A 14,328-nucleotide genomic window follows, 5' to 3' on the forward strand; every position below is an offset into this window, starting at 1 on the left:
TGATTGAGTGTCGCTGTTTTCATCTGTTTGTGGTACTGATGTAACTTGACGAATAGCTTTAAATGATATACGGCAAAAATCTACGAATTGTTTTGTCATATTGCAAAGCATTGTTTCTATTTACTTCTTGTTTTTCCTGATACGCGAGTGACTACAGCAGCATTATTCATTTATACACGCCAATTGTCTGCGCTTTCTGTGATATTGAATAGACCGTATGTACAGCAGTCAGCACCTTTAACTTGAACACTTCGACGCGTGGCATCAGCTCGCTTGGACTGGGGGCAACGCCACCAAGTCTTGAAAGTGATATGCTCGCTGCAGTGAAGGATAGATGTAGTGCGCATCGGTTTCACTAGTAAATTTCCGTTTCCAGTCTGCCTGACCGGCGGGTCTAATGCACTCGCTTTGCATCCTGTTTTCGCCCCGTATCGCTCGTGGCTACCTTATCGCGCGCACCCACAGCGCTCGTTGTCTGACACTTGTCTCGATAATAAAAAATTGCGAACGAATGCCATGGGTGTTCGATAACAGTAGCCATGAGCAAAACGTGGCGAAAACGAGACGCGAAGTGAGTGCATTCGACACGCCGGTCAGGCAGGCTGGAAACATAAATTTCCTAGTGAAATCGACGCGCGCCACATATATCCTTAACTGCAGCAAGCATATCATTTTCAACGTTTGGTGGCGTTGAACTCAGTCCAATCGAGCCGAGGCCACGCGTCGGAGCATTCAAGGTAAAGGTGCTCATGGCTATACATGTGTGTATTAAACCTCTATTTGCTGTATACCTTGTAAAGGGGGCCCCAATTTTCGTCAAGTGGGAATCACCTGTTTTTTGTTCGGGCCTTCGTCCATTTCCTATAGAATTAAATGAAGATTGAAATTCAAACTACCCAGATGAAGGCCAGTTCTAAGGGCGATCCCAAGGCCGAAACGTCGGAGTAAGCTGCGCTAAACCATTCGTTGTGTGCCAAATACCTTCCTTCCTACAGTATATCGGAGCCTGCGGAATATTTCCGACAGACCTTTATATTTCCGACTTCGTGCTTTTGGTGTGTAATTTTTTCTGTCATCATTGTTTTATATATATTCCATTGCCTCATCCGCTTCTAGTCTTACCTTTTGAACTATAGTTATAAACCTCCGTTTCATGCTTGTCTTATTACTGGAAGAATGGAGATAGTTCGAAAACTTTGCAGCTGCATTTCTATCCTTTTTGTTTACTTCCGCCATTCATTGGGCCACCTTTCTTCTAATCTTCTAACTGATCAAATCGAACGCTTACCTTCTGCAGCTTAAAAAGTTATCCCAATTTTTTTGGACATCGTTTTTCGGTTCACCACTATGTTTAGCATACCTGTGTTCCCTGGAGGCTTCCTGACGTCTTGCTATGGCTCTATTACCTTCCTCATCCCACCAGCTCTTGGGTTTGTGTCTGCTTTTCTCGGTTGATTGGACTTATACCTTAGCAAGCTCTAACTCAAACAACCAAGTTAGATTTGTGTACGTCCACTCTGTTTTAGTATTCTCGGTGATTACTTTACTCAATCTCTTTAGTTGCTATTTCTATTTGCCTTTCTGAATAAATATTACCGTGTGGTTTCTCGTATTACCACCTTTCCAATGTCATTTCTTTTCCAAAGCTTAGCTTGATACGTTTGTGATCCCTACCTGAGCTTCTGGACCCATATTCATCTATGTTCATCATCCTTAGCCGATCATACATCCTATGTGACATTGTTGCGTAATCTATCGTCGACTGCAGCCTTCGCACCTTCCATCTTATCTGCCCTTCGCATTTCTCGGTGCTATTGCAAGTGAATAAATCATGCCTTTCACACATATTCATTGGCATTCTGCTTGTTGGGTCATTATATCCAACCAATTCTTCTCTGTGCGCATTCATATATCCTAATATAATTACCTCGCACTCTTCTGCTAGTTCGTCAATATCATTTTCTATGCACTGCACAATTTGTTGTTTTTCCTCTCTGGATTTTGCCGCTGTCTACAAGTATAGAAAACCAAGGAGCGTCATTTGCCCTGCCACTTTCCCCTTTAGCCATAAATGTTTCTTGCATGCCTGCTTGACCTTTTGCCAGTCTGTACAACCATATGTACTACCTTTGTCAGTCTGTACTACCATATGATTATGAGAAACACCGTAGTAGAGGACTCCGGAAATTTTGACCATCTGGGGTTTTTTAGCGTGCACCCAAATCTGAGCACACGGGCCTACAGGGTGAATCTCCTTCAGCAAATAAAAAAATCACAGAAAAATTCACCTGTGTGTGAATTCCAGGGTACGGCTGACCTCCTTTCGGCATTCAATATTGAAGGCGAAATGTGCGAAAAACATCAGCTTAAATGATTGGCATGGTGTGGCCACTTCTATGACGGCATGTGTATCAACACATATTCTGAAGGCCCCAGCGGCCAGCAAGCTTCCTCCTGGAACAAATTATTTCTTGTTTAGAAATATACAACAATATGTTGCAAGTATTTGTGAAAATACCTTTGGCAATGATGAATGGGCAGCACGGCACATCTCCGACGTCCTTTTCACTTGCACTTTCCTGCATTTATAATGTTATAAAGTTATTTGTACGATGAGTAGGCATTCCAACTTACGTAACCAGGAGCTCGAAAAACAATGTGCAAGGTTATTAAACGTACAAAAATATTTCTAATGAACTGCAGTTATTCTAGTTGTGGTAGTGAAAGAAATGAACAAGTACTCTCAATAAAAAAGTAAAGCAGCAAAACATCTGAGGAGCAGGCCATTTTCACACTGAAACATTGAGATGAAGCACCACTCCAAAGCGCTATTGCATTCATGTCAAGTTGGCGTGATCTATGATCTAGAACATTAGGGGAAAATCTTTTTGTACCCATTCTCTAATTCACACAGAGGTTTCTTTTACATAGCGGGTCACCAACGATAGCCCGATCTTGCACCCTAGGGCATTACGCCAGCCGGTAATTCAGATATAATTCTTTCCGGTAACACTCAAAGAGCGCCCAAATAAATGCATTAGCTTATTATAAACCTGGGTCATTCTATGCCAGCAGTCTCTACCTTGGCACTCGACCATCTGCGATTTGCTTGAAAAAAATTCAGAAATATCTACTTCGAGCCAAATGTTCTCCCAGAATATATTTATTGCGAAAAAATTTTTCCAGACACGCAACCTCTGTGTAACTTTTTTCGGAAAGCTCGAAACCATGGCTGCTCCAAGTTGTTCCACCTAAATTGGGTTAAGTCAAAATTTTACTTTTAGAAAAATTATGAGCTGTATACTAAAAAATAAGTTTTATGAACTTTTCCGTTGCAGGTGGTTTATTATGTTGTCTCGAATACGGAGATTATGTTCTGTATTAGTGTTTTTAATAGAAATAAACGTTTAGCAAATGGTGATAATTGACATCAGCATATTTCCAATATGTTTTACTATGAACTAAATACATTCACGCGTATATAGTGCGAAATAAAGTGTACAGGTGGCGACAAGTTTGCAAAATTGTTCATTTTACACACGTGGTCGTAAATTCACCAATAGGCGGTCCTAGTAAAACTATGCCCAATAGTAGATTTACTAGCTACCTTCGTTGCCTACTCACTCAGAAAGCTTTATTAAATTCATTTTTGTTTTAAGCCAGAAAAATATTTTGAATATTGTGTGTGACCGCTCTCTGTATTAGCACGTGTTTATACGTCGTAGCGAGGCGTCCTAGTGGTAAGTAGAAGGTGCTCGGACGTGAGGATAATCTAAACGACATAATAAGCTTTATCCCTTCTTATTTAAGTTATTTAGTAGCGAGTATTACCCTGCCCCTGCCAACAAAAAACGCGAGACCTGCTAGAATGCATTTACCTACATGACGCTGTCCGCTGCTACTATGTTTACGCAGCGCCGGGAAGTAGCACCGACGTATATATATATATATATATATATATATATATATATATATATATATATATATATATATATATATATATATATATATATATATATATATATATATATATATATATATATATATATATATATATATATATATATATATATATATATATATATATATATATATATAGATGAGGTGGTGCAATGGCGTTGGGAAAGAGAAGCGTACTTTTTAGACATGCCTAGTCCGGTTCACCCAACGACACAGTTCAAACACCGCTTCACTACTCTTCTTCTTCCGCGCCCCGTACGCTCGCACAACTTCGTTGCATTTTCCCTGGCGGCAGACGAAGCTCGCTGAGCGAGGTAACTATGCCTATGATGGTACTGTTTGAGGCGGTCTACGAGAACAATTTGCGTAGTGCACGAACGCCAGTTATTGACTGTGACTCGGGCGGCAACGTAATTCACGTCGCTGAGACGAATGACTATCACGAATGGGCCGGAATAGTTTGCTAGAAACTTCTAGTAGAATCCTTTTCTGCGAACAGGAGTCCACAGCCAAACGTAGTCGCCCGGAGAAAACTCTATGGGTATATGCCAGGCATCGTAGCGACTTTTGCTGTGTTCTTGAGAAGACAGTGTTCGAGGGCGCTCTAGTGGACGTGCTTCTTCAGCACGACACAGCGTCTGAGCGATGGACAGATCTTTCTGATATGGGAAAGGTAATATAGTGTCTTGAAAACTCCGTGGGCTTCGTACGTAAAGCAGAAAGAAGGGCGAAGGTGCAGTAACTTCATGCTTGGCGGTGTTATATGCGTAAGTAACAAACGGTAAGATGACGTCCCAGTTCCTGTGGTCGGCATCAACGTTCATCGATATCGTATTCGTTAGAGTTCGATTGGTTCTCTCAGTGAGACCGTTAGTTTGCGGATGGTAAGGGGTGTATTGGTGATAAGAGGAGCCACAGAGGCACAAAACTTTTTCAACCACATCGGCGATAATTTGCCGTCCATGGTCACTGATGACAACCCGTGGAGTATCGTGACGCAGTATGACCCATTGTAACAGGAAAGAAGAAACAGCAGCTGCTGTGGCCGATGTCAGTGTGTCCGTTTCTGTATAACGAGTTAAACAATCCACACACACTATAACATATCGGTGGCCGAATGGAGTCTTAGGAAGGGGCCTGAGCAAGTCGATGCCGACTTTTTCAAAGGGGGATGTCGGTGAAGGGATGGGCTGCAAATAGCCTGCCAGGGCAGTGGTGGATCGCTTGTGGCGCTGACATATAGCGCAGGTGGCGACGTACTGTTTTGTGATCTTCCACATTTTCAGCCAGTAGAACCTCTCACGTAGTCGATGTAGCGTACGTGTGAAACCAAGATGACCGAATGTTATGTCATCGTGCATAGAACGAAGAATGACCTGGTGCAGGCTTTCCGGCCCCACTAGAAGCAACGAGCGGCCGTCGGCTGAATAGTTTTTTTATGCAGCAAGCCACATGAAATTGTAAAGTGCTTGTCGGTGGAGTTATGTGCAGCTTCGAGCAAGGGTTTCAGGGTAGGGTCGCACTGTTGCTCACGTTTGAAGCTGCTTGTATCTGGGAAGTCAGACGAGACAGAAACTAAATAGTCATCAATGTCGTCGTCGTCAGCATTGGTGTGAGCTGAAGGAAGGCGGGATAAGCAGTCGGCATCCGTGTGAAATCGTCCGCTCCTATACGTCACAGAAAAGCTGTACTCTTGGAGACGCAACGCCCAACGAGCCAGCCGGCCAGACGGGTCGCGAAGTCACACAAGCCAGCATAATGAGTGTTGATCGGTCACTATTGTGAATTCGCAGCCATGTAGATACGGTCGGAACTTTTGAATGGCGAAGACGACTGCTAAGCACTCGAGCCCGGTGACGGTGTAGTTCTTCTCTGCTCTGATCAGTGTCCGACTGGCATATGCTACGACATGTTGACGGCTGTTGCAGAGTTGGACCAGCACAACAGCAACACCTAGCCCACTTGCATTAGTATAAAGTTAAGTCAAAGCGTCAGGATCAAAATGATTCAGAATGAACCCTGAAGTCAATAAAAACTTCAGCTGTCGAAATGCGGCCTCACATTTATCATCCCACAAGTACTTTGTATCTTTATGAAGAACGCAAGTCAGTGGGAAGGCAGGTAGTGTGAAGTTCTTAATAAATCGGCGGAAATATGAGCACAGACCCCGAAAACTTCGCAAGTCCTCTACTGTTCGTGGTTGTTCAAAGTTGCGAACCACTGCGGTCTTCTGTGGGTCTGGTCGTACGCCTTCTTTATCCACGAGAAACCCTAATACGAGGGCTTGACGTTCTCCAAAATGGCACTTTTTGAGTTTAAAACAAGGCCAGCTTCGCGTAAGCATTCAAACACAAGTGACAAGCGGTGGTTATGCTCTTGAAAAGTCTTTCCGTAGATAATGACGTCATCTAAATAGCACATGCAAATTTCCCATTTTAGTCCACGGAGTACTGTATCCATAAATCTCTCGAATGTCGCTGGAGCACTGCACAAACCAAAAGCATAACGTTAAATTCAAAAAGACCGCCTGGTGTTACGAAGGCCATCATCTCTTTATCTGAGGGATGCATAGGAATTTGCCGAGACCCAGAAACGCAAGTCACCAGAAAGAAAATGGGAGGCAGAATGCAAGCAGTCCACGGCGTCATTATACGTCGCAAAGGGTAGACGTCTTTTTTTGTGATGGCATTTAGGCGACAATTGTCTACCCAGAATCTCCAAGAATTATCCTTTTTCTTGACTAGAATGACAGGAACTGCCCACGGACTAAACGATTATTGTAAGACGCCCTTCTATAGCATGTCTTCAACTTTCTCAGCGATGACTTTCCTGTCGGAAGGCGATACGCGATAGGGCTTCTGGCGTATTGGTGGTGCTTGGCCTGTATAGATGCGGTGTTGCGTACGTGAAGACGGTGGCGTAACGGTAGACGCATCGTCTTGGGCAAAGTCAAAGGCTGAGGCGTAGCCTGCAATCACCTCCTGCAGCAACGACCATTCAGTTGAAGGAAGTGACTTCTTGATCATACGGTCAATGCTGGCAGAATAGTCGGGGTACGAATTGGTGTGGGGTTTATTTATATCCACCGACAGTTGAAGTGACCGTATGGTAAGAGTACTTTGCTCTTAAAAGCTTGTCAATTTAAGTCCTGCAGGCAGAGATTTGAGCAGCGCGGAAACGTTCACAGTCCACAAATCGGCACAACCATCGACGGTGAGCATGAGGCAACGAGGCACAATAGCGTTTTTCTTAAGTGTGTTACTGAAGTTCGGCTCTGCTAAACCGTAGTAAGAACCCTCACAAGAACTTGAAGAGTTTACGCGCACAAACATTGCGGTATGCGGGGCCAAGCAGACGTCTTCAGACACGGGAAACACGTCCAAGTTGTCGTCAATGGTATATTTCGCCAATGGAGAGGGCAACACGGGACTAAAAATAATCCCACCACTACCACAATCCAGAGTGGCACCACACTCACGCAAAAAGTTTATACCTAGAATGACGTCGTGGGTCGCACGTGCAAGCACTGTTAGTTCAGCTCTAAACGTTTGATTTCCTGCAGAAAGTAAAACAGAACAAACGCCAACCCAGCTCAACGTTTTTGCCCCTACGCCGCGAAACGTAGCACTCCAATACCAAACAAATATTGCTTCGTCCCAAGGCGATTTTTAAAAGACATGCTCATTACGGAAACGGCAGCACCGGTATCAACTAATGCAACAGTACTCACATTGTCTAAAAAAACAGTCACTTTGTTCTCAACCATTACCACACAAGGGGGTCTTGCGGAAGATGATTTTGCGGCCTCTCCCCCGTCGGTCGCACCAGTTAGTTTCCCAGTGGTGGTGGCGTCCCCAAGCGGTGACGCGGGGACGGGGATCGCTGTTGGTGTGCGGGCGGTGGGGTAACGCTGTGGTTGGAGCAAGGCGAGTCAGCACGTGCTGCATGTTGCCGTTGGAAAGAGCTCTGATATAGTAGAGAATCGCCAGCAAGCACATAAGGCGTGTACACGTTGAATCGTGGAGCTCGCTGCTGGCGACGGTAGCAGTACCTAGCGATGTGTCCAGGTAGCCCGCAGCTGTAGCAAGTACGGGTGCCACGTCTAGTCGTCCCCAGCGAAGTAGACCTCGTTGGTTGATAAAAGGCGGGCGATGGCGGCTGAGGAGTAAATCGCCGTGATGCAGCTGGCCTGCGTTCCTGGTTTTCGAGTGGCCGTTCACACCTTCGTTCGAACCCAACCGTGTAATTCGGCCGAGGCTCAAAGTAGCTCTGGCGTATCCGAGGTACCGGTGATTCACGGGGCCATTGGTCGAATGCACACTGATGGCAGACACCGGCGGTGTCCACAATTTGCAGTTGAGCAAGTTCTTCCTTAACTACACGTCTTATAATCGAAAAGATGTCGTCCTACGATAAAAGGTTGACACTTGCAATCGTGGGCACATTGTCAAGACGTCCAAATTTTGGTGGGATGCTCCTTCTCTTTAGCGCCTCAAACGCTCGGCAGTGTTTCCTTAGGTCGGAAGGTGTGTGTAGGTCTTCCTTAGTAATAAGAAAGTTGTACAAGTCTTCCGCGATTTCATTGAGCAGATGACCTGCCTTCTCTTTGTCACACATGGTCGCACTCACGATTCCGCAAAGCTTCAAGACGGCCTCGATGTAGGTGGTGCATGTTTTGCCAGGTAACTGAGCTCTGCGTGAAAGCGTTTGCTCCGCCTGCTTGACTTTAGAAGTCTAGTCACCAAGGCACCTCTTTAGCTCGTCCACAAAAATGTCCCATGTGGTCAATGCACTCTCGTGGTTGTCGAACCAAAGAAACGTGGGGCCGACGAGAAAAATCACCACGTTCTCGAGCTGCTTAGCAGTGCTCCAGTGGTTGCTGCGACTCACTCTTTGGTAGCGCTTAAGCTAATCCTCAACATTGTCATCCAGCTGCCCCGAAAAGGTCCTTGGTCGACGTTTCGGTGGAATGAACGATTCCTTTCATTCAAGTTATGATGCGCTTGCAGGAGATCTTTTTCTTTAGTGACAACATTTAAGCAATCAGTGTTTTTTTCAAGTGCGTTTATCAGCAGGAAATAGCGCCTTCAAATAAATAAAGTACATCTCTCCCGCTATCGTAGCTAATTGAGAGAAGAAAGCAATTCGAAATGAGCGATTTGTCTAATCAGTGCGGGAGCCGGTGTTATTTATGACTACCAAGATGCTCTTCTTGTCGCCTAAATTACCGATAAGACGACGGCAAAGCAGCTGTTTTTTACTGCTGTTAGGCAAAATATACTACGATCTTTTCCTTTCAGATGACCTAAACCTCTCGCGCCTAATAAATTGTACCTGAAGAGCTAAACACTCCCATTCATCGACGAACACATCTCGCGACTTGTTATGGGTAATATGAATTTTGTATCGATACCTTTATTCGATGGTGGAGGTCCACTCCCTACTACCATCGAGCACGGGCAAAGAAAACAAGAGTGAGAGCCTAACGAATCTACATTCGCCTTTATATCATCACAGTTCAGGTAAAATTTGCCTATCACATCTAGACACACGAACTAAAAACAGAACACACTCACACTTTCTATTAGAAAGAATACTATGCTTTGTGGGTGATATGGCTCGGTTAGCATATCTGACACTTATACTTGCTTCAAACAGACCAAGTAAAAAATAAACAAAAAGGTTCATAAGCACAAAATACACTGATACGATGTCAACAAAGAACAAGGCGAAATAAGGCAAACAAATACATCGCATATTCCTGTACAGCAAAGCCTTGTTAAGTGTTTCCCTCAGGAAAGGTGCACTAAACGCACGACTAACTTTCTAGGATGCGCAAAGCAACCGTCGAAGTACAGATTGGCATACTTCGACGTATGTGGCCGCTGCCAAAAAAGTTATCACTGTAATACAACAGCAGGCATTCCATCAAGCACCCCCGCGAACAAGGCCTCATCAGTGTTTCAACCCAATTGCCGAAAAAACTACGGCTCTCACAAATACATGTGGTCATGTGCACGGCTGATTACCAGGTGAATTAGAAACCACGAGAGAGCAAATTTTGAATGTGGGCCGATACATCAACAAAACCCTAGAGTATGAAACTTTAGGTGAAAACAAACCACCTACTTTTCAATCGCGGGAACACAAAATCACGAGCAGTAGGGTAGCACAGCCGCGCTATAGTGAATCCAAAGCACTTCACAGGGCAGCCACGCGTAGTCGCACTTTGGCATGAGCCGTAGCCATCTTGAAACGCACGAAGCCTCCTGAGGTGCGAACGTAGAACCGCAGAAATTTCCTTGGCCATTATTCACGCGAAATAGCATTGTGCGTGAAACCACGAAAACATGAAATGTTATTTTATTGCTTATTCTAATCTTGAAACATTTAAGACAATCGAAATTCAATTTTGAGTGCTTTGATTTGCTGAAGGATGTGAATAACAGAAAGTTTTGGTTTCTGTGTTCAACCGGTTTTCTTCATGGTGCTCTTACAGAGAGTTTCTTTTTCGGTACAGAAACTTTCCGTATAATACCTGTTAATTTACAACCATTTTTTACAGTGTGCACTACATGTTCTGGCGGACCGGTGTGACTTGGCGACTGCAAGAAACGCCTCGTGAGGGACCAGTTAGTTGTCGGTCTTTGAGACGAGAAGCTTTCAGAGTCTTTTCAAATGAAGGGCAAACTGACTTTGGCAACGGCTTTAGCGAAAGCGTGACTGAAGGAATTGGTGCAGGAGAAACAAGAGCTTCGTGGCGCGGAGGGCACCGGCAACTCTACGTCATTCCAGGAGTGCGAAGAGGTGGGCGTTAACGCCATTGGGCATCAGAGGAGCCAGCCGAAGATAGTCTCCGGATAATAAGGTTCACGCTGCAGCTTCGGGGGGGGGGGGGGGGGCTTGTGAGGACTGCCTGCCTAGTAAAGACACAAAAACGCCATAACTGCGGCGTCAAAGAATATTTCAGCAAGGTGTGTCTCAAGAATACCTCACAACGACGGCCGGTACGAGTCTCCTCAGTACACATGGACTCTACTGATGTTTTCTTGGGAATAATTATAGCATCTAGCACGGGGTCGTGATTTTTCCTAGTAAGAGTTGATGATGTGCCAGTTTTTTCCAAGGTGGATATGGGTGCCAAAGTTTCGGTAGTACCAAAGTCTCTTCCAGGTTTACCCACCAAACTAAGTAAGACAGACGAGGTGCTCGCGGGAGCCAGTGGGGCCATTTTGATGTATTGGGCAAGTTCGAGGCAGAGGTTTAATGGAAAGGAAAAACTTCTCGCCAGGTATTTTATGTTGTTAGTGCTTTGCGCAACGTTCAGCTTGGCTTGCCTGCTCTCGAAGCATGAGACGGAGTTAAGTTGTGGAGCCTGGGAGGAAACAGACTTACTATGAGGCCTTCCTTGCACGAGCTTTCAGTGGTCTTGGCATCATCCCAGCTGAGTATTGTATAAGGCTTAAGCCAGAAGCCGTCCCTTGTGCTATATGCGTGCCACGCAGAATGCCGGTTCCACTAAGAGCACAAATCAAAACAGAGATTGAGAAAATGCCGCACATGTGTGTCTTTCACATAGTCGAAGGCCCCACAGAATGGTGCGCTGGTATTGTGCCTATCGTAAAAACCTCCGGAGAAGTCAGGGTGTGCGTCGACTTGACGCAGCTGAACAAAACTACTTTGAGAGAAAGGTTTGCGCTACCGACTGTTGATCAAGCGTTAGGTTCACTGGTGGGGGCTAAGTGGCTCTGAAAACTAGACGCAAATTCAGGCTTTCATCAGGTTCACCTAGCAAAGGACTTGGAGGAATTACCCAATTATAACACCGTTTGGGCGGTATTGTTTCACGAGGCTGCCTTTTGGAAAAACTTCAGCGCCGGAATACTTTCAAAAGAGCATTACCGAAATAATGCAGGGTCTCCCCGGCGTAGTAAACCTCATGGACGACATCCTTGTTTTTGGTGACACTAAGGAGCAGCACGACGCAAGGCTCACACATGTTCTTGCTAGGTTGGTTTCAAATAACGTCACCCTACACAAAACAAAGTGTGTCTTTGCGGTGAATGAAATCTCCTTTTTAGGTCATCTCCGAAGCGTACACAGAGTAAAGCGAAAATTTAGGCTGTAAAGAAACTAGAGCCTCCCTGTAAAGTAACACATTACGCAATGTTTTGGGCATGACCAACCATCTCGGAAGATTCTTGCCTAACTTAGCACGCGTAACGGCCCCTCTAGGAGCGCTGTTGGTGAAAGAAACCGAATGGGTTTGAGGCCCGGCACAGAACAGGGCCTTCAAAAACATGAAGGACCTAATTTGCTCAGCTAAGTGTATGGAATTGTACGACCCTAGATTTTCAACGATTCTTTCAGCAGACGCCTCACCTTACAGAGTCAGGGCTGTCCTTTTCCAGTCGCAGCGTAATGGGGAACGATGACCCATGGTGTTTGCATCTCGGGCACTCACGAAAGCAGAGCAGCGCTATGCTCGACTGGAAAAAGAAGCACTGGCATCGACGTGGGCTGTTGAAAGATTCGATGAGTACATCAGAGGACTCCGGGCTGTTTTTGAAACGGATCACAAACCTTTGGTGTCGTTGCTAGGAAAGATGTCTCTTGATTTTCATTTTTTGTAATTTTTTTTATTACATACTGCAGTCCTATAAGGACCAAGCAGGAGGGCAGATGGGAAAGTTTCATGTATCGCATGGTAGCGTTGAATACATATCAATAACCATACTTTGGTCATACACACGAACAGTATAGATATATAAACAAATACACACATAAATACATTTATACACACATTTTCAGGTAAAAAAAACGTTGCACAGTGCAAAACTCATTGTAAACTAGAAAGTTGCAACGATCACACTCTCTCTAGGTCAAGCAAAACAAAACCATTATACAGTAGAGCTCGTACATTCAGGGACCACCCTAAATTTTTCAACTTCAAAAAAAAAATCAGACAAATACGCACTTTTCTCAACAAACAATGAAAACCCACGACTAAAACACCCTCAACCGTTCGAGAGCTACACAAAAACTAGAAAAGCACCAGCAATCGGTCAGCAAACCTCTGAAACAAAGATGATAATTATTCTAGGGCAGCAAGCACCTTCGCTGAAAAAGCAGCCGCAGTTTGCGCTGAGAAAACCGAACTCGGTAATGCATTCCAATCCGCAATTGTCCGCGGGAAGAAAGAGTATTTGAATAGATTTGTGCGGGCTTTGTAAGGAAGAAGATTGTGTGAGTGGCGATGTCTCGATGCTCGAGGTAAGAACAGCTTGACATAAGGGTTCGCGTTAAGCTTCAGGTGGCCATGAAAAAGCGAAATCAAAAATTCTAGGCGGGCTAGTTTACGTCGCTGCTCTAAAGTTGAAATTCCATTTTGCACCATCAATGAAGATGGGGAATCAGTGGATCTGTACTCGTTGAAAATAAAACGCACTGGTCGGCACTGCACCATTTCTAGCTTTTGCTTGTCTTTCTTAGAAAAGGGGTCCCAAACAATGTTGGCGTATTCAAGCTTAGGTAACACTAAGGTCTTATGAGCCAACAGTTTTGCTTCTGTAGGGGCAGCTTTAAGTTTGTGCCTTATGAACCCAAGCCTGCGCATGGCAGCTGCGCAGGTATTTTCAATGTGCTTAGACCACGATAACGTATTGGTAATTGTCACCCCTAGATATTTGTATTCCGAGTTTTCTTTAACAGTCACTCCATCGATACAGTAAGAAAAGTTAAGCGGCTCTCTTTTATTTGTAATTCGCAGTAGAACAGTCTTGTCCGAGTTTAACTTCATGGACCACGACGTGCACCATTGGCCAACACGTGTCAAGCTGTCATTTAAGAATATTTGATCCTCAGTACATGTAATTTTTCTAAAAATTATGCAATCATCTGCAAATAATCGTATTTGAACATCAGACGAGACAATTGAAGTTAGCCCCGCCGCGGTGGTCTAGTGGCTAAGGTACTCGGCTGCTGACCCGCACGTCGCGGGTTCAAATCCCGGCTGCGGTGGCTGCATTTCCGATGGAGGCGGAAATGTTGTAGGCCCGTGTTCTCAGATTTGGGTAAACGTTAAAGAACCCCAGGTGGTCAAAATTTCCGGAGTCCTCCACTACGGCGTCTCTCATAATCATATGGTGATTTTAGGACGTTAAACCCCACAAATCAATCAACAATTGAAGTTATATCATTTACATAAATTAAAAAGAGAATTGGGCCCAAGACGCTTCCCTGTGGAACACCCGATAAGACAGGTAATGCGCCTGACGAGCACCCAGAGATCTCCACATATTGAGTCCTGTTGGAAAGGTAAGATTTAATCCAGTTAACAAGAAAATCGGGTATACCAATGTTTAGCAG

At 44.7% G+C, this 14,328-nt stretch overlaps 1 long non-coding RNA gene across 1 annotated transcript; it reads left to right on the forward strand.

Annotated features, from left to right (window-relative positions):
* The first annotated feature begins 524 nt into the window (after window positions 1-524).
* On the forward strand, window positions 525-13,425 carry LOC119175558 (uncharacterized). Its single transcript, XR_005110313.2, has 2 exons — window positions 525-737; window positions 10,526-13,425. It is a non-coding gene; the product is annotated as an uncharacterized LOC119175558 (long non-coding RNA).
* The last annotated feature ends 903 nt before the right edge of the window (window positions 13,426-14,328 follow it).

The sequence above is a fragment of the Rhipicephalus microplus genome, chromosome X, assembly GCF_043290135.1.
Source record: "Rhipicephalus microplus isolate Deutch F79 chromosome X, USDA_Rmic, whole genome shotgun sequence".
Classification (NCBI taxonomy): Eukaryota; Metazoa; Arthropoda; class Arachnida; order Ixodida; family Ixodidae; genus Rhipicephalus; species Rhipicephalus microplus.